The sequence below is a fragment of the Hibiscus syriacus genome, unplaced genomic scaffold (genome assembly GCF_006381635.1).
Source record: "Hibiscus syriacus cultivar Baekdansim isolate YM2019G1 unplaced genomic scaffold, ASM638163v2 tig00112285_pilon, whole genome shotgun sequence".
Taxonomy (NCBI): Eukaryota; Viridiplantae; Streptophyta; class Magnoliopsida; order Malvales; family Malvaceae; genus Hibiscus; species Hibiscus syriacus.
This window is the reverse complement of record NW_024063293.1, coordinates 1,262,832-1,290,656: the sequence shown is the minus strand read 5'-3', so window position 1 is coordinate 1,290,656 and position 27,825 is coordinate 1,262,832. Positions and strand designations below refer to the sequence as shown.

The 27,825-nt window shown below is 34.6% G+C and overlaps 1 pseudogene; it reads right to left on the bottom strand.

The window, feature by feature from the left end:
* Positions 1-4,882: 4,882 nt before the first annotated feature.
* Positions 4,883-6,958, bottom strand: LOC120177194 (annotated as a pseudogene).
* Between the last annotated feature and the right edge of the window lie 20,867 nt (positions 6,959-27,825).

Genomic DNA, 27,825 nt, shown 5'->3' with positions numbered 1-27,825 from the left:
GAGGATTAGAAGGACAAAATGGTCTTTTTATAGCAATATAATTATTTGGGGTTAATATTATATTAACCACATGGAAGTATAGGAAATCAAAACAAGCTTCCAGAGTTCTCTTCTTCTTTCTTCTTCTTCATACGTGAGACCCAAGCTTAAGGTAAGATCTCTTGTTAGTGAATTTCTTGATGAATTTATGGTTGATTTATGACCATTAGGCAATAGTTAAGCTTAAAGGAAGTTTAATTTGTTTTAAAACCTCAAGATGAGAATAATATGAAGAATTAAAGAAAGGAAGTAGAAAAGTGAAATCTTGGATTAGAGTTCATAATAAGAATTGGAAGTAAGATTTGACTTGTCATCAAGTTAATTAAGGGATAGGAAGTGTTAGAATAGGAATTTGAACATGTTGCAAAACTAGTATAATTTTTGCAATTACATAGGAATGACTAGATTTGGAGTTTAAAGAAGTGATTATGGAGTATAAATGAGTTTAAGTATGTGTATTAAAGTTAGGAATATTAAAGGGAGTAAAATAAGAAGGTTTGAGCTGAAATAAGGTGATTTTCGAGCTCAAAATGGGATTTTTGGGCTAGGGGAATCGGTACCCATTCAAGGGGAATCGATTCCCCCTCAAACGAATATGAATTTCCAGAATGCTAGAGGGGAATCGATACCACCACAGGGGGGAACCGATTCCCCCATAAAAAAACTATCAATTCCTTAAATTGTTTAGGCTATTAGAGGTTAATTTCAAGACTTAGTCATCTGATAATCATCTTGAAAATTATGCTTATGTAGATATTGAGCCTAATCGAGTTCTGGAACAATCGACAAGTAGGATCGATCGAGGGAAAGACAAAGAAATCTAGGTGAGTGTATATGCATAGCATGAATATAGTATTATAATCAGTTCTAGACTTATGATAAGTCTAGATTCAATATTTTGATACATGATTACATTCCATATTATGAAACATGATATGAGTTTATACCATATGCATTATGTGACATGAATATGCAGGAAATGATATGTCTATGTGATAAAGGTATGAAAATATTATGTCTACGTGATACAAATTATATGAATTGTGAAAGCCCATGTTATGTAGATGAGAACTATAGGTATAGTTGGCATGCCAAGGGTAGAGGGTCTACGCGGTCCTTCGGGATATATATATATTCTTTGGAACATGTGTGAAGTCTTGTGAGACACACACTTGATCCCTAGTATATGTATATGATTCTTAAGGAATGATATGTGGTCCTTATGGACATTATTATATGGCACTACGGTGCAATTCTACGCGGCACTTCGGTGCAATTCTATGTGTCACTTCGGTGCAATTATACGAGATGTGGTGACAACATAGTGCACAACCTCACAATACTCACATACCTTAGGTTCTCAGTATGGTATCATGGGCTAATGAACTTAATAATGTGAACTTATGAATGTGAAATTTGATAAGTCTATGTGTAAGAATATGGTTATGGTTATTGCATTGATTACATTCATATTATCATTGCAACCCATCTAATTTTGGCAATTTCTTTATATTTTATGGTTATTATTATATTGCCTCACTAAGTTGATGACTTAGCGTGTGAGTGTTGCACACGTAGGATTCGATAAAGTAGACGATCGAGGTTAAGCAGCTGGACAATACTACTCCTGCAACTATCAGATCAAAAGCAACTTAATAGTATGTCATTTTGTTATGTAAATCAGTGTCGGCATGTAATAGAAGGTTAAGTTGTGTATGCTCTGAGTATTTTTGTGAACCTTGTATAAACCTATATATATATATATATATATATGTAGATTATCATATTTTCTTAATATAATTCAAATGTTTTGTTATTTTGTTAAGAATAATGCTTTAAAAAGGTAATGTGACATCTCATACTCGTATCCGGGTCGGGTACGGGTTGGGGGTGTTACAAATAAGGCTTAGAAATATACTAAAAACATAAAAAATAAGATCTACCATGTAAGGCTAATAAATATGCTCATACTCAACTTTCAAGTTAAACTTTTTTCTAATGATCCTACAATTGGTATGGAAAAGCTAATAGTGTGTTACCTGGATTCTTCGGATGCTAGAACACTTCTTGAATCAACTAGGGATTCACTCTTCCTTTTCCCTTGGCTTGAACTCTCTCTTCAACCTCTTTAACTAATCAAGGTATAAAAATGGATTACTTACTTAACTAGGTGTTGGATAAAGCTTAGATGCACTCCTTACAACTGAAACATTATCCTAAAATAACTTAAAACACTGGATTTCTATAAACCCATTTATAAAAACTTAACCAAAACTAGAAGTTAATGCTCTAATTGATGCCAAGAGAATAGAGAATAAGAAAATTACATAGTTTCTTCAATCTAGCTTGAAATCTCACCTTGGTTTATTAATGAGAAGGAAACGAGAGAAGAAAATGGAAGAGAAAATGAAGAGGAGATTTTTGCGTGGAATTTTCTGAAGAATGAAGAGGTTTATAACCTTAAAATCAGCTAGGGGTAAATTGTTATCTAGGTCCTTCTCATTTATTATTTAATTTAAAACTATCACTAAACTTAACTCTCGGGCCTACCTTAGGCCCAATGCCCTTTATAATTGGTCTAAAATGGCTCTATTTAATCTAATAGGCTCTAATATCTGATTTCGAGTTGACCGAAACTATTAACCCAAAAATTGAGGCATTACATTTCATCCTCAAACTATGAGTCTCATTCTAAATTGGTCGCTAAACTTTTGAATCTTCCAATTTAATCCATGAATTCATCCAAATATGTAATCCATTTCAACCATAGTTTAACCTAAATTTTATTTTTTTCAAACATATAATAATATAACTTGGCCTAATAATTTTATTAACAAGTGATGTGATTAGTATATACATATAATTTGGGATAAAATTGAAATATTTAAAAAGTTTAGGGACTAATTTAGAATGAAGATTATATAGTTTGGGGATGAAAATGATATATTCAAAAGTTTGAGGACTAATTTAGAATGATAATCATAGTTTAAGGATAAAATTAAAATGTTCAAAAGTTTAGGGACTAATTTGAAATAAGGGTCATAGATTGGGGACGTATGATCCAAATAGCTCTTAAAATTATGAACAAATTGATACAATATATAAGTATTGAGGACTAAATGTATAATTATGCCAAATTTTTAACTACCACGTCAGCACTTCTGTCAACTGTTAACGGCAAGTGGCTTGATTAACCATTAAATAGTTAAGTGGTCTGATTGACAAAATTAAAAGATCGATTGTAAAAGTAAAAGGACAAAATAATTAAATGGATTTATATGTTATTTAGTTTTATAATAGCGTGTTAGCATTAATGATCAATAGAAAATGTCAAGATGAAGTGAATCGACTATTTAAAAGATTTTATGGAAATTTGATTAAAAAAAACTTTTTGTATAATTGAGGTAGAGACTTTCTAAACAAAGTTTATATATACTAGAGGTGTTTATTTTCCGAAACCTACATGCTTGGTATTCAATATGTTGGATACCTAGTTTTTCGAGTACCAATAAGTCGGGTCTTGTAAAACTTGGGTACTCCATATTTATGTTATTATTTTTAGAATAATATGACCTTTTAAAAAAATCAAATGAAAAAATTTTAAATTTTAAACTTTCATAACACATAATATAAATAAAAATTTAAAAATCTAAATTACATAATTCAAAGATAAAACTAACAAAAGTATGATGATATAAATTGGAGGCATATGGATATGCAAATGAGTAAATCGAGTCCAATAATAAAAAGTGGAGTGTTCGAGTTTGTTAAGGAAAAAAGTTATGAAATAAAGGGGCAATGAGAAACTTGTACGATCCAAAAGCTCTTTCATGATGAATTATTTTTTCGTTATAATGATTGGGTTTGTAGAAATCTGATGTGATATGATAAAGCCATATTGGAAAGCACAAAGAATTCTATGTTACACACACACACACATATTATCTTCTTTTTAATACCTTCACCTTCCTTTCTACTATTTTTGGTCTTCTTTTCTTTCACTTTATGCTTAAAGAAAATGAATAACTATAAAGAACTAAATTAGCGAATGAATCATTCATCCAAAAACAAGAGTATCTGCATGGGGCCAAAAAATAGAACAAATACTCGAATTGAGTTCTAAACAAATATACCAAGTGTATCTGCATGGGGTAAAAAAATAGAACACAGAGTTCTAAACAAGTGTATTTCACTGCTTAGTCATACACATGAAAGAACCTTGTTTGGTATTTTCTAGTAGGAATCAAAGGGTTTTAACATTGCATCTATGCTAAAGCCAATGCAAACCAACAATGAGAAGAAACTAGAAGACAATTGCCGGCTTCACATGGTTTTATGACTAACCTGTTTCTGGGACTGAGAGTATTCTTCCTAAAGAGAGATTGTTTCGCTTCATGTTCTGTAACAATTCATTTCCCTGATATATACCTCCTCACCGTAATCATGGGCCACCAAATCTCCATTGGCTTCCTCCTTCAAGGGTTTTATCTACGTACTATTTACTTAATCCTTGTTACAAAGCAATCTAAGACTGATTACTGAACAATCAAGATTTGAATCAAGAACATTACCAATTATGAGATTTGAAATTGTCATCTAAGACTGAAAGTATGCTTGGCGAATGCATTGAACCAGACTCCTCAGATTCATATCTGATACCATTATGAGATTTGAAATTGTCATCTACTTGATTTTTTGACCGTTTTCCATTGTAGAAGTCAAGCATTACTCCACTTTCACCCTAAGCAAACATCCTTTCCAACAGAACTTTCAACATAAGCCTTATTTACAGATTACTTGTATACATGATTAGGCTTACACTGTTCAAAAGAGTTACTAGAGGAATAACAACGAAAGTTTTGCCATTTAGTCGAGACATGAATGTTACAAACAATGGTGGCTAGACTGTAGCTTTACTCAACCTTCATGCCGGGGTCTTCTTTTTTACTGCAATAGAGTTGCTCGTAGACCTCTATGTAAAAGATTCTTTTCTTTTTCCCCCCATTTTTAATCACTAGTAATCTCCGCAAGAGCATTTCCCGTTCTCAAAGTGGTGGAATCTTTTGCGATCCCTCACCACAATTTTTCTTCCAGTAATCTTAGCAATGAGCTTGATCATTGAGTGGCAATCATCACAAACCCTCAAATTCTTCACAACCCTTATTGTGGTACACGATTTAGTAGAGATTAGACCATAGCATATTGCAAGCCTCTCGCTGTGTATTGTTAAAGCCTGCTCTTTCTCCCAGTCTTCAATATCATGCAAAACAACATCTGTTCCTGGAGTATGTCCTGCTTCTTTTAATACTTGGTTCAACTCCTCTAACTTCTTATATATTTTTCCTTTTTGAGGGTGCCTTAGGTCCCCAAGAAGAAATTCGTGTATCTCATTATTTACTTCGATGGAACTGCAACCTGGTTCTTTTAGGATTCCACCTTCATCTTTTTCCTGATTTGAGCTGCTTCTTTCCATTTTCCTGATGAAGCATAGACATTTGATAGCAGAACGTATGTGGCAGAATCTACAGCCCCATGATTCATTGAAATTCTTGCAACTTGTTCCTCCAAATTCAAGGTTTCCGTGAATTTTACAAGCACTCAACAAGGCCCCCAACATGACATGATCAGGTGCTATTTCCATATTCTGAATGATATTATATGCCTCTTATAGATGACATGCACGACCAAGAAGATCAACGATACATCCATAGTGCTCTATCTGTGGCGGAATACCATAATCTTTACTCATGGATTGGAACATCTCAAATCCCAAATCCACCAAGCCTCCATGACTACAAGCATTTAAAACAGCAACAAAGGTAACACTAGTCGGCAAAACAAAATCCCTTGCTTAATCATTCCTAGAAAAATCTCAACAGCTTCAATACTCTTTCCATGCATGGCAAGCCCTGAAATCATTAGATTGTATGTTATCAAATTTCTCTCTTTCATCGTTGCAAAAACTCGTTCAGCCTCATCAATATCACCACACCTCGAATACATATTGATCAGTGCACCCCCTACGAAATGATTAAGCTCTATCCTTCCAATGTACGAATGAACCCATCTTCCAAGCTCTAACGCTCCCAATTGTGAGCACGCGGAAAAAACACAAACAATAGTAGTAACTTCGTTATGCCTCACATTGTCCTTTTGCATTTCCCTAAACATCTCCATAGCCATGTTCATCTCCCCATTCCTAACCAACCCATCAATCATCGCGGTCCAGTGAACAGTATCCTTAACCCTTACCCGATCAAAAACCTGAACCGCCTTCTTAACCAATCCATGGTCGAGAAAACAGTTTATCATGATCGTTGAGGCAACAACATCTCTTTCCGTCATTTTATCAAACACTTTCCTCGCACTATCAAATTCCCCACACTTGCCATAGATTTCCATAGGCTTCATGGTTATCGATCTATTCGAGCTTAGCTCAAGTTTCAAAGCTTGGCAATGGACCTCTTTTCCTTCCCTCAAAGCAAAACAAGGCCCGCAAGCTTTCAAAACGGAGGTGATAACGTACTTATCCGGCACAATGAACCGATCAATCATTTGATAATAAAGGCGAATCCCATCAAAATAGGAACCATCCAAAACAAAGCCATGAATGAGAGCAGTCTAGAGGAAGACATATGGGTTAATGACCTGTTGAAAAATGGTGTAGGCATAATTGATGGAGCATAGAGTGGAGCTGAGGCATAGAAGCTGGAAGAGGATGAAAGGGTCTTGGTCATGGCCGGTTCTAATGATTTTGGCATGTATCGGGAGGATTTGGTTGGCGTTTTTGCAGTTTTTTAAGAGAGAAATGAGTTCTTTTCGGCGTAGGGCGGAGTCGCAGAGTATTGGGTTTGGATTTGCGGCTGAAGTTGACGGGTAAGTTGAAGGATCCTACAACGGCTAACGTGGAGTAACTCATTTTCTGATGTTCTAACTTCTCACGAGTAAGAGTCGGGGAAGGGATATTTATAAGATAAAATAATTTTAATGACCGAAAATGCCTTATAATATATGATTTTAATTAATTTTTTTGGATTTACGAAAATAACCAACAAATTCGCAATGTGATTTTAAATTCGCAATGTGATTTTAAATTCGCAACGCAATTTCGAATTCGCAACACGAACTCTAATTTCGCAACACAGTTTCTAAATTAGCAACGCGAATTTCCCAAATTCGCAACTCAGTTTTGAAATTTGCAACTCGAATTTCTTTTTTGCATTGCGAATTTAGAATTCGCAACACATAAGTCAAATTCGCAAAGCGCGTTTATTTTCGTAACGCGAATTTTATTTTCGAATTCGAAACACAAATATTAATTTCGCAACACAAATGTAAACAATATATCCCGTAAATCGCAACTCATAACCTAAAACCCTAAATCACAACTTAGTCTTATCTCCATCTCTTACTCTCTACGGCGACATCCGTCCTCATCTCCGGCGACATCCGTCCTCATATCCGGCGACCCCCCTCCATCTCCATCTCTCAGAGTCACCCTCTCACAACCATTCACGGCCACAAATGGAAAATCAACCACCGAAGGTTAGCTTTTTTAATTATTTTTATTTTAAATTTTTGTATTATTTTTAGATTTTTCATATTTAAATTGATGATAAAATTACTCATAATTTCAATATATAGATTAACCATTTCACTTAGATTGCTTAGTAAATTCATTTTATTGCTGCCAATACTGCCAATACTGCTAAACTGTTTAGTCTTTAATCATGTGAAGTTAGTATTTGTCTTTTGGTTGAAGTAATGCAATTCATTCAAGTTTCAATTTGCAGAAGAAGAGTAATTTTTGAAACTTAAATTCGCAACACGAAAATCGCAACGCGATTTTAGTTTCCGCGTTGCGAATTTCGTGTTGCGAATTTCATTTTCGAGTTGCGATTTTCATGTTGCGAATTTAAGTTTCAAGAATACACTACTCTTCTTCTGCAAATTGAAACTTGAATGAATTGCATTACTTCAACAAAAAAACAAAGACAAATACTAACTTCACAGTGTTGCGAATTTAAGTTTCAAGAATAAACTAATACTCTTCTAGAATATTGTCCTTGAATCTACACTAAACTTATATGTTGTCCTTTTAAATGTTTATACTTACTTCTGGAATGTTATCTGATGCATTTTGTGACTATGATAGAATAATGACTTGGGTGAATACCGGGCTAGTTTGAAACATATTTGGCTATATTTTTTCTGTTAAATATCATGTCTGTTTATTGTGTATAATTTGTAGTTTTTGGTATATTATTAGTATATCTAACTTGGTATGTTTATTATTTTTGTTAGGAATTTTTTTCGGCTGCATTGAATTTAAGGAATAAATTAAGCCTAGCCACTACAATTGCGTCGACACTTACACCTGTCCAAAGAAATTTGTTTGAGAATATTTTTTTCGGGCCATGGCTGAAAGTACAACATCCAGGTGGAGATGCTATGCTGACTCATTTGTTTCTTCAGACCATGACTAACGATCTACCCGAGGGGATACAACGTGGTGATGAGGAGATATGGTTTCATTTTCCACCGGTGTATACTCGTTTTGGGCGGGAGGAGTATTGCTTAGTCACTGGTCTACGTTTCGGACGACATAATGAATTAGGTTCGTATACTAGTCATATCACTCGTCCATCATGGTTATTCCGGGTTTTTCCTAAGCTGGCAAAGGTGAATACCACTTTACACGTTGACGATTTGAGAAGATTACTTCTTAAAGATGGTTTTACGCGGATGGATGACCTTGATGTTGTCCGAGTATGCCTTTTGTTACTTTTGTATGCCAGCATTTTAACCAAAGAGGGCAGACAACCTATTTCTCAGGATTTAATATTATTGGTAGAGGACCTAGATGCATGGAATGTGTTTCTGTGGGGTTCATATCTATGGAAAGCTATCTGGAAAAAATTGTCGTCTACCTTTTAGGACCGTCGTAGTTTGCGTGGGCATGGTTCCAAATACACTTTGACAGGCTTTATTTGTTCCTTTAAGGTAAGAATTTCTATATAATGTTTACAAAATTAATTGTTTAACAATTACTAAAATTAATGTTTGTGTATTATATTGTTTGTAGATTTGGATATTTGAGGCATTTCCCAGCATGCGTACTTATGCCATCAAGAATTCAAATGATATTTCTATGGCTATTACTTAGAGGAGGATCCGGATGTTGGATTGGGAAGATTTACTACCATATACGACGATGAATGATGTAAGTTAACACAAATACTGCCATATATAAACAAGTTATTACTAGTAGACGTTTGACTTTGTTTGGGCTTTTATATTGTTAGGAGACAAACTATCCATTAGAGACATTGACACCCAAAGAGGCTGAGCTTATCACTAATTGGTGGCAAGCTAGTAGGCATTTTTTATGGGACGGATGATTAGCACCTCCTACTTCGACACCGATATCTATTACCTCATCGAGCCTCTTCTCCACTTCGACACCGAGATCCATCACCTGATCGAGCCGATTCTACACCTCGACACTGAGAGCCATCACCTGATCGAGCCGATTCTACACCTCGACACCGAGAGCCATCACCTGATCGAGCCAATTCTACACATCGACACCGAGAGCCATCACATCATCGAGCCTTTTCTCCACCATCACCTCATTATAGGCGACCGACAAAGATGCCACGATATTTATCTCCCCGTTCTCCACCTCCACGGGATGAGTTAGGTGCTTTACGTGATGAGGTCAGTGCTTTACGTGATGAGGTCGGTGCTTTACGTGACGAAAATGGTGAATGGTGTGATGAGGTAGGGTCTTTACTTGGTGAGGTAGCTGTTTTACATGATGACAATGGTGCTTTACGTGATGAGGTAGCTGCTCTACGTGAGATTTTTTCATTGTTGCAGAATGAGGTTCATACTCTACGCAATGAGGTAAGTTTGTTTAATTTTATAAGAAATATTATACTAAAAATGCAAATAACCTTTTTTCGGCATTATTTATTTATGAGAAAATAACTTCAGTGACCTTATAATATACGATTTTAACCAACCTTTTTTGGATTTTCGAAAATGACAAACAAATTCGCAACGCGAACTCCAATTTCACAACACAGTTTTCGAATTCGCAACGCGAATTTGTAATTCGCAACATAGAAGTCAAATTCGCAACACTGAATTTTAAATTCGCAACTCGATTTCTGAATTCGCAACTCGATTTTCGAATTTACAACACGAATTTTAATTTCGCAACAGGTTTTATTTTCGTAACACAAATGTTTTGGGTATATAACTACGCAGCAACAGCAACTCATAACCTAAATCCCTAAATCGTAACTCGTTCCATCTCCATCTATCACTCTCTCCGGCGACATCCGTTCCTATATCCAACGACATCCTTCCCCATCTCTAATATTTTTTACATAATTTTATTTCTATATAATTTTTCAATGATTTCTCTCCCAAATTATCAACTATCAACTTAATAAAGGTATGTTTTTCTCTAAGTTAGTGATGATATGTAGTTTATAGCTCATTTGTTTAGTAAATTAATTTACAATTTGTAGAATGAAATCATCTAATGTTGATCATGTTTGGATAGATTTGTGTTTTGGAGGGTCATGGGAGAATGTTCATGGTGTTTTACAATATATGTCTTTACCCATGAATCTTCAACTAAAACTATCTTTAAAAAAGTTAACTTATGAAACTCTAATGTTACGTGTTGCAAAGAAATTGAATTTAGAGCCTCTAGTGGATTTAGGCTATCTTATCAAAGAAAAGGTAAAGTTTATTTGTTAATCGACAATGAAGATGTTGAACGATTCATTGCTTACATTAGTGTTTCGTAAGAAGATGATGTTACATTGTATGTTGTTGAACCTAGAAGTAGTGAAGTTGGGTTAGTAGCGGGTAGTAATCAACTAAGTTCTTCAACCCCAGTTTATGGTGCTCACAATGTACAATGTTGTTATCAACCTCAAAATTTAATGGTTCCACCACAATTTCATCACCAAATTTTTTTTGTTTCACCACATTTCCAATACCAAACAAAATATCAAACACAATCTCAAAACCCACAACCTTTTCCTAATCCAAATCCCAATCAACTTTCAGCACCAAATTCTAGTTTTCGTATTGACCAGTTAGACGATTATGAGCCAACAAAAAAAATTGTGAGTACTAGTCAATACCCGGACTTTGATCTTGGTCAATACTCGGACTTTAATCTTGGTCAATACTCGGATTTTGATGATATTTCAGAAGAAGAAACAGACCCTGCGTGTAATGATTTTGATATTGGTCAATACCCGAATTTTGATGATGAAACAGCCGCTGTCGAGGAAGATGTTGTTGATAATAATGAGGAGGAAGTTACGACTGTGAATGAACATGTTGAACATTCATTATGTAATTCATATAACCCTGAAGAAGAAAAAGAAGAAGAAGTCTTCGAAGAAAATAAAAAGAATAAAATGCCACGGGAGTATAACTGGAATATGCCAGAATTACTTCAGATACCGGAAGAAGAGTTGGTAAAGATAGCAGTTGATTGTTACACAAAAGTTATTCGTATCAAGAAAGATGATTGTTTTGATACAAAGGAAGACTTGAAGATAGCATTGTATACGAAATGTATGGAATATGGCTATTAACTAAAAGTTAACAAATCAAACAAAGATCGTTTCAAAACAAAGTGTATGATTGACAAAACCTGTACGTGGCGTATGATTACAAAGAGGATAAAAGATTGCAAAATGTTTCAAGTTAGGACTTTTATTGATAAACATACATGTTCAAGGACCCAAGTTTTTCCTCACCATAGACATGCAAACAAAAAGGTGTTGGGTGATTTTATGGTTGAGTTAATGTTTTTGAATGACAGTGTATATCGGGGACATGAAATTATGACTGACATGAATGCTCGGTTCAATATTAGTATCTCATATTCTCAAGCTTGGAGAGTCAAATGTTATGCCTTGGAATTGTTGAGGGGTTCTCCAGAAGCATCGTTTGCCTAACTGCCGGCTTATTGTCAATATTTAAAGCTGAAAAATCCTGGGTCAGTAACTCATATCAAAATAGATAGAGATGGACACTTTGAGTTACTGTTTATCGCCATTGGTGTTGCGGTTAGTAAATCAATATAATTTTGTTGACTCATTTTTTTTAGTTACATGCATTTCACATTTAAATGATTATATTTCTTATGCATATTATTTTGTAGATTCGTTCATTTATTACTTGCATGCGCTCAGTTATTATAGTTGACGGAGCACATTTGAAAGGTCGATACCTTGGAGTAAACTTATTAACAGTAGCCATGGATGCTAATAATGGGATACTGCCAATAGCTTATGGGGTTGGCATATCTGAAACCTCTGATTCATGGGCATGGTTTATAGGGCATCTTAGGGATTTCATAGGTCTTATTAGCAATCTGACAATCATATCCGATAGGGAAAACTCAATTAACAACGCTGTTAGAACGTGTTTCCCAGATGCTTTTCATGGACTTTGTGGTGTTCATTTGTACAGAAATCTAAAATCAAGGTCTGCTGGTATAAAAAATCACAAATGGACATACTGGAAGGCTGTAAAAGCTTATCGGGAAGTGTATTTTAATAAGCATATAAATTGTTTAAGACATGTTTTGCCTCAATGTGCTCAAACACTAGAAGATGTCAGGTTTGAAAGATGGTCAAGAGTACATCAACTTGGAGCAAGATATGGTTTCATGACGTCTAATAGTGCAAAATCAATCAACACTCTAAGTTGTCATTCCCGAAAATTACCCATTACTATGTTAATGGAGTTTTTTTGAGCCTCTATTCAACAGTGGTACTACAAGAAAAGAAACCATGCATGTATTATTTCTTTAAATTTTTAACTTATCATATTTATCTATTTTAGTAAGTAATATTTATTTAAATTTACAGGAACATTGGAACGTCGTGTTACACCATGGACTGAAAAAAAGATAACAAAACATGTTATGAAGTCAACGTCATGGAGAGTTAAACCATGTTCAAACACTTTGTTTGAAGTATTAGATAATAACTTAAATGGACTTGTCGATCTAAATGCAAAGACGTGTAGTTGTATGAAATGGAAAACATTTGGTTATCTGTGTGGCCATGTTATAAAAGTTGCTCTTCATCTAAACCAAGATGATTCAAGCGCATACGCTATAGATTGCTACACTACAGAAGTATATCGACAGACTTATGTCGAGATTGTCTACCCTATTCCACATCCTTCTAAGTGGGACATACCAAATGACTTACAAAGAGTTTTGCCACCAGTCATGGACAGCAGGCTACCTGGCCGACCAAAAAATCATGATCATATACCGTCTAAGGGTGAAGAGAAGAGGATATCAACATATAGTCGGTGCAAGGAAAGTGGTCATACAAGGTTGACTTGTGGATCACCAGTTCCATCACAATCATCTTTTCCTCTACCAAAATATGGATCCTCATCAAAATTCAAAGCCCGTATGGTGCCAAGCAAAAGGAAATCAAAATTGCAATCAAAATCAAAATCCCAATCACAACCGGCTTCACCTTTTGGGATATATTAACTTAGGTGATTTTTAAATGCAAACGTTGTATTATGTGTATTTTATGTGTGAATGCATACATTTTTAGTTAGACATGCATTAGTAACTTGAGTTTGAACATTGTTATGATCTGTTCAACTGTTATCACTTATCAGATTGTTGTATGTTATCTTTTGAAGGTTTTCCTTGAATTTTCAACGCGAAAGTCAAATTCACGTTGTGATTTTTTGTTACAAAGTGTACCTTCAACAGGTTTTTTTGCCTTCAACATAATGCAGATTAAAATTGTCTTAAACAACAAATCAACTTTTACAAATCAATTAAACAAGCAAAAAATAATTCTTATTTACACATCTAAAAAAACAAATCAACAGCACATTGATACAATTAGCCCCACACAACAAATTTCACGCAGCTCACTTTAGGATTAACCTGCATAAATCAAACATTTGCTCAAACAACACTTTCTACACATTTAAACCAACAAACAAAAAATTATTGAATTCTAGGTACTTAACCAAACATTTTCAAACCAACAAAGAGTATATATGTTAACAACACTTGCTCAAACTTACCAATAACAAATAGTTGTTTATGCACACTTTCAGCACGCGGATGCAGGTAGGCAACGTCTCGAATATATCACTCTAGCCATAAAATGACGAAACCACAATCCTACTACACCTCTATCTCTATCTGTGGGAGGTAGAAACTGTTTACCTCCTGTCGTCAAACATTCCAAGCACATGCATACAAGAGGACCACAATCCCCTCTGGCTGCCGCCGTTTGTTGTGGCGATGTCTCGTCTCTCATCATTGTAACTTTGAACTTTTTTGGCTTCTTGCTTCCAGAATTAGTCCAATAATCAACCGCATCCAAGTATTTAGCCAAATGAGCACTACATCCCTTACAAATAATATCTTTCAAATCAGACAATGGTATGTAATTCAACATGTTGTCATATACTATCGTCTTCAGGGATGGGAGCTGAAGCTCGACGAGAAGCCAATGACAACTTTCCATAACAGGGATAAACACCTGCAATCATAAATAATAATTCAATTGCGCATATCAAATAAAATTTATGAACACCTTTAAAATATTAAAAAATAAATACTAACCTTATCGATCTCCCACCACGCAGGATAAAGCTTAGTTTTTCCATTACCCAACGCATATGAAACGTCTCTCTGATCCTTCAAGTGAGCTACGTGAAAAGACGAAGGCATAATAGTCCATCATGTCTTTTTTATTTTCTTTAATTTCCTTATAATCTGAAGACGTGACACCCATGCATCAATATGTTGTGGATAAAAAAAATACATATATTAGTGAATTTAATAAATTTAAAAAAAAATAATCAAAATGTAATATAAGAAGAATATAAGACTTACCCCCCATTCGAAATAGTCATTCTCTTCAACCCCTAATAAAACACCCCACCAAGACTGATCAAGAAAGAAATGCATACTATCGTCGATTTTTCATATGTAAGCGTAACACCTCTGGCTCCGCTCATGTAGATAAAAATCAACTACGGTCTTAGCCCAAAGGGTATTATCCATAATTGTGTTCGGTAGTGTTCTTCTCTCCTGCTGAGGAATGGTACTGGCCGGTAACTCATACGAAAGCCAACTCTCATCCATCATATCAGACACGTGAGGGGGTTTATCAATATGTCGATATAGTATGCCATTTGAATTAGGCTCTTGAACGGTGGGAGGGACCTCTTAAACGATGACAGAGGCCTCTTGAACGGTAGGAGGGGCCTCTTGAACGATGACATGTGAATCAAGCTTCTTATTACGGAGTCTTGGCACTATTGGGGGTGAAAGGAGACGTAATGACATGTGTACGACGTCTGATACGTAAACCTCATCGTGCAAGAAAACCCGACGTAAAGCATCTACCTTATCGGGCTGTTAAAAATAAATTAATACATAAATCAGTAAATAAATAAATTTATAAATAATGCCGAAAAAAGGTTATTTACATTTTTAGTATAGTATTAAACAAACTTACCTCATTACGTAGAGTATGAACCTCATTCTGCAATGATGAAACAATCTCACGTAGAGCGGCTACCTTATCACGTAAAGTAGATACCTCACCATGTAAAGCACCATTGTCATCGCGTAAAACATCTACCTCACCACGTAAAGACCGTACCTCATCATGTCATGCACCATTGTCGTCACGTAAAGTACCGACCTCATCATGCAAAGCACTGACCTCATCACGTAACTCTCCTAACTCATCCCGTGGAGATGGAGAACGGGGAGATAAATGTCGTGGCATCTTTGCCAGTCGCCTATCATGAGGTGATGGTAGAGAAGAGGCTCGATGATGTGATGGAATAGGTGATGGCTCTCGGTATGGAGGTGTATAATCAGCTCGATCAGGTGATGGCTCTCGAAGTGGGGGGTGCTTATCACCCGTCCCATCAAAAAAATGCTTACTAGCTTGCCACCAATCAGTGGCAAGCTCAGCCTCTGTAATGGATAGTTTGCCTCCTAACAATATAAAAGCTCAAACAAAGTCAAACGTCTACTAGTAATAACTTGTTTATATATGGTAGCATTCGTGTTAACTTACATCATTCATCGTCGTATATGATAGTAAATCTTCCCAATCCAGCAGTCGGATCCTCCTCCAGGAAATAGCCCTAAGAATATCATTTGAATTTTTTTCTTGCATATGTCCGCATGCTGGGAAAAGCCTCAAATATCCAAATCTACAAACAATATAATACACAAACATTAGTAATTGTTAAATAATTAATTATAATTTTGGAAATATTATATAGAAATTCTTACCTTAAAGGCCCAAATAAAGCCTACCAAAGTGTATTTGGAACCATCACCACGCAAACTATGACGGTCCTCAAAGGCAGATGACAACTTTTTCCAGGTAGCTTTCAATAGATATGAACCCCAGGGAAACATGTTCCATGCATTTAGGTCCTCTATCAATAATATTAGGTCCTTAGAAATAGGTTGTCTGGCCTCTTTGCCTAAAAAGTCGGCATTCAAAAGTAATAAAAGGCATACTCGGACAACATCAAGGTTATCTATTAGAGTAAAACTATATTTAAGAAGTAATATTTTCAAGTCGTCGACATGTAAATTGGGCTTCGCCTTTGCCAGCTCAGGAAAAACCCGAGATAACCATGATGGGCGGGCGATATGACTATTGCATCGACCTACTTCATCGTGTCCGAAACATAGACCAGTGATCAAGAAAAACTCCTCCCGCCCAAAACAAGTATATGCTGGTGGAAAATGAAACCATATCTCTTCATCACCACGTTGTATCCTCTCGGGTAGATCATTAGTCATGGTCTAAAGAAACAAATGGGTCAACATAGCATCTCCACCTGGATGTTGTACTTTCAGCCATGGCCTGAAGCAAGTATCCTCAAACAAATTTCTTTGTATAGGTGTAAGTGTCGACGCTATTGTAGTGGCTAGGCTTAATTTATTCCTTAGAGTCAATGAAGCCGAAAATAATTTCTAACAAAACTATAAACATACCAAGTTAGATATACCAAAAACTACAAATTATACACTATAAACAGACATGATATTAAATAGTGAAAACAAAGCCAAATATGTTTCAAACTAGCACGATATTCACCCAAGTCATTATTGTATCATAGTTTGTTGGTTGAAGTAATGCAATTCATTCAAGTTTTAATATGCAGAAGAAGAGTAGTTTCTGAAACTTAAATTCGCAACGCGAAAATGAAAATCGCAATGCGAAATTAAAATCGTGTTGCGATTTTTATTTTCGCGTTACGATTTTCGTGTTGCGAATTTCATTTTCGTGTTGGTAATGCAATTCATTCAAGTTTTAATATGCAGAAGAAGAGTAGTTTCTGAAACTTAAATTCGCAACGCGAAAATGAAAATCGCAATGCGAAAATTTACTAAGTAATTTACTAAGTAATCTAAGTGAAATGGTTAATCTATATATTGAAATTACCAGTAAATTATCATCAATTTAAATATGAAAAATCTAATAATAATATAAAATTTTCAAAATAAAAATAATTAAAAAAACTACCCTCGGTGGTTGATTTTCCATTTGTGGCCGTGCATGGTTGTGAGGGTGGCTCTGAGAGATGGAGATAGACGGATTTTGTCGGAGATGGGACGTATGTCGTCGTAGAGATTGCGATTATACTGTTTACATTGTGTTGCAAAATTAATATTGTGTTTCGAATTCGAAAATAAAATTCGCGTTGCGAAAATAAACGCGCTTTGCGAATTTGACTTCTGTGTTGCGAATTACAAATTCGTGTTGCGATTTACATATTCGCGTTGCGAATTTGGAAAATCGTGTTGCGAATTTGGAAACTGTGTTGCGAAATTGGAGTTCGTGTTGCGAATTTGTTGGTCATTTTCGCAAATCCAAAAAAAATTGGTTCAATCGTATATTATAAGGCATTTTCGGTCACTGAAGTTATTTTCTCTTTATTTATTTATTTACTGATTTATGTATTGATTTAGGTATTAATTTATTTTTAGCAGCTCGATAAGGTAGGTGCTTTACGTCGGGTTTTTCTTGTACGACGGGTGTAACACCCCAACCCGAATATGAGTTTGAGGCATCACATTACTTTACAAACTTTGACTTTTAAAGAAAACCGAAGAATTTTTTTTTAAACTTTCATTAAAATAACATTTTTACTTTACATAAGTTGACCAAAAACAAGACACAACTGATCAGAGCATTGTAAACTAAATATTCTACATGCCAACACATACATAAACAAATACATACTGACTTTACTTCTGATCTGATCGCTAAGTGAAGATATGTTGCTCTACAATTTCCTATTCTCGATTCATTTGCTCTTCGGAACCTACGTGTAAAAACACTTACACGCTAAGTCATAGACTTAGTGAGGAATAATTACATAATAAAGAATTACTAAGAATATAATTATGCAGTCTACTATCCAAATGTAATATACTATCATCATCATTTATCGTAACACATATGAAACAATGTAAATCATAATAATACCATATTAAAATACAATCATATACATACTCTTTATGTCTTGTTTAAGCCCCTATACACTATTGAAAACTTAAGGTATACGAGTACTATGAGGTTGTGCGCACGTATGTTGTCACCACAAATCAATGAATATCCCGAAGGACCTATCTAGAGGTCATAAACAACCTCGACAACTGTCCATAGGTCCCGAATAACCTAGGTAAACTGTCTATATGTTCCTTAGAACATAGGTATACTATCCATATATCTCGAAAGATATAATTAATTCTGTCCATATGTTTCTTAGAACATAGGTAAACCCTAGACTCTTGGCATGCCAACTATACCTACAGTTCTCATACTCATATCATGGGCATTATCTTTTACCTTATTACATGTTCACACATTCATATCACATATTTCTTTCCTATAGCTCTTTATCACATGTTCATATGATCATCTTATCACATATACCTTTTCTCATATGATTCATATTCATATGTTATATATTTCATATTCTTTCTTATGTTCTTATCATACCTCTTATTTCATATTCTTAGGTAATCATATAGATCATTTAATTATTTCACATATTATCCAATTTATATATATATATATATATTATATATATATATATATATATATATTTACACAACTCATAATATATATATATATATATTGTAACATGTCAATACATCTGCTCATGCATACATATAAATCATAACAAACACATCACACAAACACTTCACATACTTAATATATATATCCTATAATTCATTCAATCACATATGACACATACACTCATATATATAAGCTCTAATATGGAAAATAGACTTACAACAATTCACATAGTATATCCCATAGACATGTAACTTTTCATGCATGTTCATTTCAAGCATATCACATAATGCATATGGTATGAATTCATATCATGTTTCATAATATTGAATGAATCATGTATCAAGATATTAAATCTAGACTTATCACAAGTCTAGAACTGAATATACTAACATAACCATGCTATGCATATGCACTCACCTCAACCTTGCTTGTTTTGACTTGATCCTAATCCTTTGTTTGTTGCGGAACGAAATTACTTTTTATATCTACATAGTAGTACATTGATACTAATCAGTATACTAATCAATATATTTTAAACTATCACTTCTTAGGCTAAAAAAAAGTTATTTTCAACTTTTAATGAAGGTATGCATCGATGCACTACACCATGTATCGATGCATCCCTTTTCGGGTGCATCTATGCACTGTCTATGCATCAATGCATAAATCCCATTCGATGTTTGTATTTTAAGCGGGGTGCATCGATGCACTCCTTATGCATCGATGCACTAATGGCATTCGATGTTTCCATTTTTAATGGTTACATCGATGCACTTCCTGTGCATCGATACACACTGAACTATTTCTGGAAATACCCTTGATGCATCGGTACACATTGAATGTGCATCGATGCACATAGCCTAGAAATGTCATTTTAAGCTTGAAACCCATCAACTCTTCACTCAATTCTTCTATTTTAAGCCCCTATCATGTCATTAAACTCAACTATCATTACTTAAACCAATTTTATATCCATATAAACCCTCTTTATCTTCCATATCTCATCATGATTCTTAAATTTTAAGAATCTTACCAAACTTTCAACTTTGTTATTAATCCTTTCTAACTTCACAAATCTCTTATTCTTAATGATGGCAAGTCAAATTCAACTTTCAATTATTATTATAAACTCTATTTCAAGATTTCACTCAAGAACTCCAAACCTTTAATCTTCCCTAACTCCTTTATATTTTGATTTTAAGATAACTTAAGCTTTCCTTAAGCTTAGTTATACTCTAATGATCATAACCCAACCTTAATTTAACCAGAAATTATCTAAATATAAAACTCACCTATGCTTGGCTTCACACGTGAAGAAGAAGAGAAAGGAAGAGAACTCTGAAAACCTCTAAACTTTGTTTCCTTCACTAGTAGAAAAACCCCTTTAATGACGCGCATTGCGCGTCATCTATGGGTGCGGATGACACACATTTGCCTATCGTTGAAGCCACCGACATGAATTTAAGATGACGCGCAACTGTTCGTCATAAATTTATGACGCGCATTTATGACACGCATTTATGACGTGCATTTATGACTTACATTGCGCGTCATTGAAGCCCCCGTCATAAATGAAGATGACACACATTTGTGTGTCATAAATTTATGACACACATTTATGACTTACATTGCATGTCATTGAAGCCCCCGTCATAAATGAAAATGACACACATTCGTGTGTCGTGATTGTATTTCGTAAATTATATATATATATATTTATATATATATTGTAGATTAACAAATAATCAAACTAAATCACATTTAATGCCTCATAATACTAAATATATATCATATTATATATAAGCAATCCATTTGCATACAATATATTCACAATACAAGTGACCTCATCTGTATCAATACACACAAACAATTACATAAACTTACACAAAAATGGTAGAGGGATAAACATTCAATTCCATGTATATGGAATAATGTGACAAATTTAACATTCTTTTTAGAAGGATAAAACATGCATAATTTAAAATACAGAGTAACAATCACTGCTAACTGAGAAAGTTAAATATGAAGAGGCACCTCTACATGCTTCAAGTAATCTGGAACATCCGATTGTTGCATGTATTTCATTCTTTCAGCTGCATAAAACTAGGATGTGCACTCCAGGAAAGGCTTCTCAAAACTTTCTGAGTAAATGCCCAAAGCAGTAAACATCTTCAAAAGATGGTTAAGTAATGTCCTGTCAACTGCTTCACCTAGCCTGCATGATCAAAACAGACACAGTGGATTACGAGATACAAATTTAATTAACACCTGAAAGATAAGAATTAATTACTAACATCATCCAAGAAACAAAGGGGCAAAATTTATGTGGAAGGAAACTAAATGCATGACAATTATAAGAAAGAAAGCAACAAAATAGTAAGTTCCTCAACAATTTTTAGGTTTTCCTTGAGAATGATGGAAGCACGGATAATTAAAATGAGCTAGAACGAAGCATATTATAGTTAAATTGACTATGCATCCTAATTGACCTTTCTAGGAACTTCTTTCCGCAATTGAAGATATGTAACCACCTTCTACCACTAAAATCATAGAAAAAGAAGTAAAACAAGCAAAAGAATAGTAACATTGAAACAACATTGCATTTTTTTGCATAGGTTGTTACTTTGAAACCCACAAAAAACAGAATAGGAAATTTTTTTGCACATTTCGACTTGAATTTTGTTAGAGTTACCTCTCACTCTCAATCATACTTAAAAGACCAGTGACAGTTTTATGCTCAACTTCTAGAGCCAGAGAAAGATGTTTACGGAAGAGTTGTAGGCCCATGTCCTACAAAGAATGCATATTTGGGTTTTGTTTAACATATGTTCTGTCCAGGTACAAGGCTATACCACGAATCATCAACATTTGATCACAAAGATCTTGCCAACATTTCTCAACAGCGATAAGAAAACCACTAGCAGGGCTTGCCCACCAAAGATCCTGTTACAAATAGGAGAATGAAAAACTAAGGAGCAAAATACTTGATTTTAATTAAATTCATGAAAAGATACTCAAATAGAAGTGGAGACTTACCTCTGCAAATAGGAGCTTCTTGCTCAGAAGTTGAATAATAGCAGCTGAGCCCACAAGTTGAAGAACATTTTCTACCTGAAGATGATAGGAAAAAACCACTATTGAGTTGTTTGATGAAAATACCCAAGTACTATAGAGGAACTTAAAACTATACTGCTCGGACTCTTTATTTCTCTTAAAGTACTCATGGCCTACACATTTTTCGAACATGTAAGGACACGTTCCTCCAAGGACCATCCAAATACATAACTTGGAAAAAGTTGAGCCTACCGGTCTCCGATACATATCCCTATCTGACACTCACAACCAAGTAACATTGCTCAAAAATCATACCTCTGAAAAAGCCAATAAGCCTAATCCAGTAGCAGCAGCATGGCCCAGTGTAACAGACAACCATCTGATCCGACCTGCATATTATCACAAAAATATAGAAGAAAACGAAAGAAAAGGTAGGCAAGTAAAACTTTCCAACAAAGAATATTGAAATAGAACTGCAAATTTTATTGTTTATACTTTTTGTGTCTTGTTAGTTCGTTGTTGCTGAAACAGATGTAAAAAATTCCCAGTGCAACCAAGATCTAGGAATTTCATGAGGAAAAAAATGAAATGAAGATACATACCCCTAATTGAGTAAGTGAAGAGCAAACATAAGGAGAAGGAAGAGAAGAGGAGCTAATGATCGGAGTGTCTCCGATGTGATTTGCCTTATGTTCGATGACATCTTCACTTGTAATACTATCCAAATGTTAGAGAAAAAAGGCAACTAATTCATCCAATTAAACTGATTCTTACTGATTATCTCGTACGATCTTTTTCTATCAAGTCCATCTCTTGTATTTGATGTTCGATAGAAACCAAACCGGTCTATTCAACAAACCTACATAAGTAATCCAATTAGCAAAATTCAGGGTGTATGCAGAGTAACAGATTCTAACTAGAAAAAAAGATTAGAGATTCAATTTCGCTGCTATGAATCATCATCCCCATGCATATGTAATTACACACTTGTATAAAGATCATCATAAGAAAAAAAAACACTCATTTCAGGTTGCATCCCTCCACTTCATTGTTATAAAACTGAGAAAAGAACTAAGCAAGCATGTCATGTTAGGTCCAACCCTAACTGAAATTGAATATAACAGATTACATGACATAAAGGCAGAGAACATTGTAAAAGTTGCAAGCTACAATATTCATCATGTTTAATACGGAACACTCAAAATTCCTCTAAGTTGACATAGTTAATATAGCAAAATATACCTTGTTTCTCCAAGTATGCTCTCAGATCTAACATAGAAAGTTTGTCTAATGACCCATACATAGTTCTCTGGTTTTGTTTCGAGCTATGTTGTTCATCATCCGTGTCTGACACATGAATATGAGACACCATTACTAAGGATAGTTCAAATACATGAAAAATCTTTAAAAAAAAATTAACCATACACATGAATCTGACACTCCCATTACAATCAGCACTAGAATCTGAAAAATCTTAAAAAAATTTAACCATACACATGAATCTACTAACACTCGCACACGAATCTGAATCTGAGTAAAATAACATTCATGTAATGATCAAAGCATGAATAACACATGATGCAACTCCAAATTAATGAAAGCTAGAAATTTAATATTGACTTGACTGGGTAAAAATCTAGCAAAGAATTAAGAAACAGTACCAATTAAGTAGCAAGAATAGGGCAACGACAATTAGAACGAGGAAATAAACATGAAGAATCAAATAAAAGCCACTAGAGGAGAAAGCTAAACCCAACATAACAGCAAGGCAAATACCCAACATCAGAAATGTCGATTTTAGTGTATTCCATGTTGGAGCCTAAAACTCAAACAACAAAAAGATTCAAACTAGATACAAATGGTTGCAAATATCATGTATAATATATCATCGACAAGGTAATTGAACCGACGTTAACACCAGGAGCTAAGCTCCGAGTAGAACTGCTTGGGCTGAAGATATATCGCCTCCCACTTAAAGAGAAAAATGGACTGATACAAATAGAAAAAGGGAAAAAGAGAAAAATGGAGGGAAAAAGAAAGGGGATACCTTTACGAACGAGCTTGTGGCAACGCTTGACGAGGCAGACGCTGTCCTTGGTGAAGTCCCTCAAAGGATCTACGACATTGTCAAAGGTGTCCATTTCTCTCTCTCAACACGAAAATCGAATGCTAAGATTTAAGAGAGGAGATTTCCAAGATATTTGTTTTATAGAAGAGACTATTTTAGAGGAGGTGTGGTGTTCATAAAACTTCATGGATGGCAGTTAAATTTGGAAACCAGTTTCTAGGTAAATCATAAACTCTTTTTGTCATTAAATTAAACAAAATAGAAATAAACAAAGAGAAAAAAGGGAAAACAAAGAAAATTGGGGGAAGCACGGCGTGAACTTTTGTTAACGAGGGGGAAGAAGCGGGAAAGGATGAAAAATAAAGGGGGAAATTAGAATACGACTCCTAAAGATGACACACAAAATTCATCTATACTCCGTGTTTTTTGTAAATTTTTTGGATTATGACTATTAAATATATTAAAGGTATATTTTCTTGTAGTGCTTCATTCCACGTGTATCTATATATACCATTATTAAAAAAAAATTCTTTGCAATTGACCATACTATCCTTTCATTCCTCATTCTTTTCAATTTAATCCTACACCACATTTCTCATATAAGTCTTTAAACCATTGAATTATTTTAATTAAATCTCCAAATTTTGAAATCTTACAATTTAGTCACTAACCCAGGATTGAGGATGTTACAAATCTCCCCTCCTTTTAAGAAAATTCGTCATCGAATTTTCATTACACATACCGATAAGAACATATCTTTTAATGTTCTCTTGCTCCTTTCTCTACTTTATCTCCTTACAATTTATAATCAATGATTTGCTTTCACTTCCCCAAAGACCCAATCCATTTCTAATTACCTTATAACCATAACCAATCTCTTATTCCATCATCCTTTAACTCAGAACACAACCTTAAATCTCTTCAAATGTTATTAAACGTATACTTTACAAAATCAAACAATCTTTTCATAACACTATCTACTATTTCCTTACTTTCATATCCACTTATAATTCACACTTTACACCCTTTTCATTTAATTTTCCTATCTATTTACTCCTTTATAAATTATTATCTCCTTGTCTCATTGATCATATCTTTTTCCTTATTCCAGTCACAAATTACTTATCCCTTTTTATTACCTTTAACTTTTTAGTTAATCCTTAACTTCCATTAACACACTAATCCTTTAACTATAATACTGGCATCATCACCTTACTTTATTATTCAACCCAGCTCTTTAAAGCCATACATATCTTTCATCCGACCATCCATAGATATTCCTTCCAGTTAACATAACTTATTCTTCATTTCCTTAACTTATTAAGCCTTCATCTTTTTTTTTACTCATCTCTAATATAATTCCCTTAATTCTCATTCAAACATTCCATCTACTTTCCTCTTTAAAACTACGCACTATAATACACATTTTAAATTCCTCCAAAACCCTATTCCTTTCACTTATTTTTTTTTCATAACATCTATCCTTTAACACTGACATTTCCAATCCGTATAAATTGATTAGTTGAACCCCTTTTTAATATACCATCATTATTTGCATGCTAACTATATAACTAGTCCATTTCCAATATTACTTTCAATCCCTTGAAGAATAGCTCCATTAGATTAACAGAGAATTCAATTTCCTGAATCTGAATGGAATAATTCCAACATATATTGTTTATTTTAGCCACTATTACTACAAAGGACTTCTAACTAAATTCTCAATTCTCTTACCCATTCTCTACTCATATATGGTTATGCAAGCTCAGATCAACTAATATCATAACGTATTTATGTACAATAGAAAGATGTCTGCTATTATCTCTGGATCCTCACTGTCTTCACTGATATTGAGATTATATACTCTAGCCTAGAGCATATTTCCTGTTGAGTAGAAGATTATGTCTGATTTCTTCCTCTACCTCTACCCCGTCCTCTCTGAGACATCGAAGCAGATCGTTCCGACTGTACAAGCTCTCCTGTCCCCAATGGATAATCTCTCATAAAATGTCCTATTTCCCTACATCGGAAACAAGCTACCAATTTAACTCTACATGCCCCACCATGATATATCCCACAAATCTGACAGTGTCTCTGTTGTGCTCTTCCATCACCAGACTTTCCAGACTAAGTTTGTCTAACTCTCATTTGATTTGATTCTTTAACGGAGGATCATCGATTCTGACGTGCTTGAGATCGTAACCCCCGAATCTCTACCTTTCTTAGGTGGTATCATACTCGATGAAACCCCAGTTATTTTAGAAGATTGAGCTCTCTACTCCCCAAACCATTTATTCTGAGCTCTTTCAAGAGCTTTCGCACGATTTACTACCTCTTGAAACGAGAATAAATTTAACACGATAAACATCTCTTTTAATCTCGGGCGCAAGCCCTCTACAAACCAATCACACGCATATTTCTCGATTGGAATCAACTCAGTTGCAAAACTACTTAATTTGTTAAACTCGCACTCGTACTCATACACAGTACGATTCATCTGCTTCAAATTCAAAAATTCTTGCTTCATTTGCCTAAAAAATTGATCTCCTATATACTTGTGCTTAAATTCTTCCAAAAACAAATACCAGGTTATCTAATAATTTGGCATCCTATGAATAACATTCATCCACCAGATTTTCTCTTGCCCACGGAGCAAGGAGACCATCCCATCTAGTTTTTCCATATCAGAGCAGTGGAGTCCTTCTAACATGATCTTTACATCATTAAGCCAAAGGTCCGCAGCAACGGGACCTTCTTCGGCTTCACCTTTGAACTATGGAGCTCCTAATCCCTTTAACTCTTTGGCTACATTAATCCTCTACATTGAGGATGCAGGAGGTTGGAAACATGTCAAAATAGTATCCAACGTCCTTAAGAATACATCTTGATCTTGCACAGACACTCCAAAGGGTGTCCGTCCTTCACCTTGCCTGGCCAGGGCAGGTGAATTACTACTTTCAACTAATATATCATCTCTCACTTCACCCCGGGAGCTATCTTGTTTAGACATTTAATAAGAGATAACCAAATGTTTCTATTAGCTAAACAAACATACTCATTATTCTTATAAGATCAGATGTTCGTACTACTATGTTGGCATGAACACTTTTTAAGACATTATGGACTCCGATTTATGCCGAGAATCGACTAAACCGTAGCTCTGATACCATTAAATGTAACACCCCAACCCGATATCCAACCCAAATACGAGTTTGAGGCGTCACATTACTTTACAAACTTTGACTTTTAAAGAAAACCAAAGAATTTTTTTTAAACTTTCATTAAAATAACATTTTTACTTTACATAAGTTGACCAAAACAAGACACAATTGATCAAAGCATTTGTAACTAACATATTTCTTACATGCCAATATACTATATACAACAAAATACATATTGTGACTTTACTTCTGATATGATCGCTGAGTGAAGATATGTTGCTCTGCAATTTCCTATTCTCGATTCTTTTGCTCTTCGGAACCTACGTGTAAAAACACT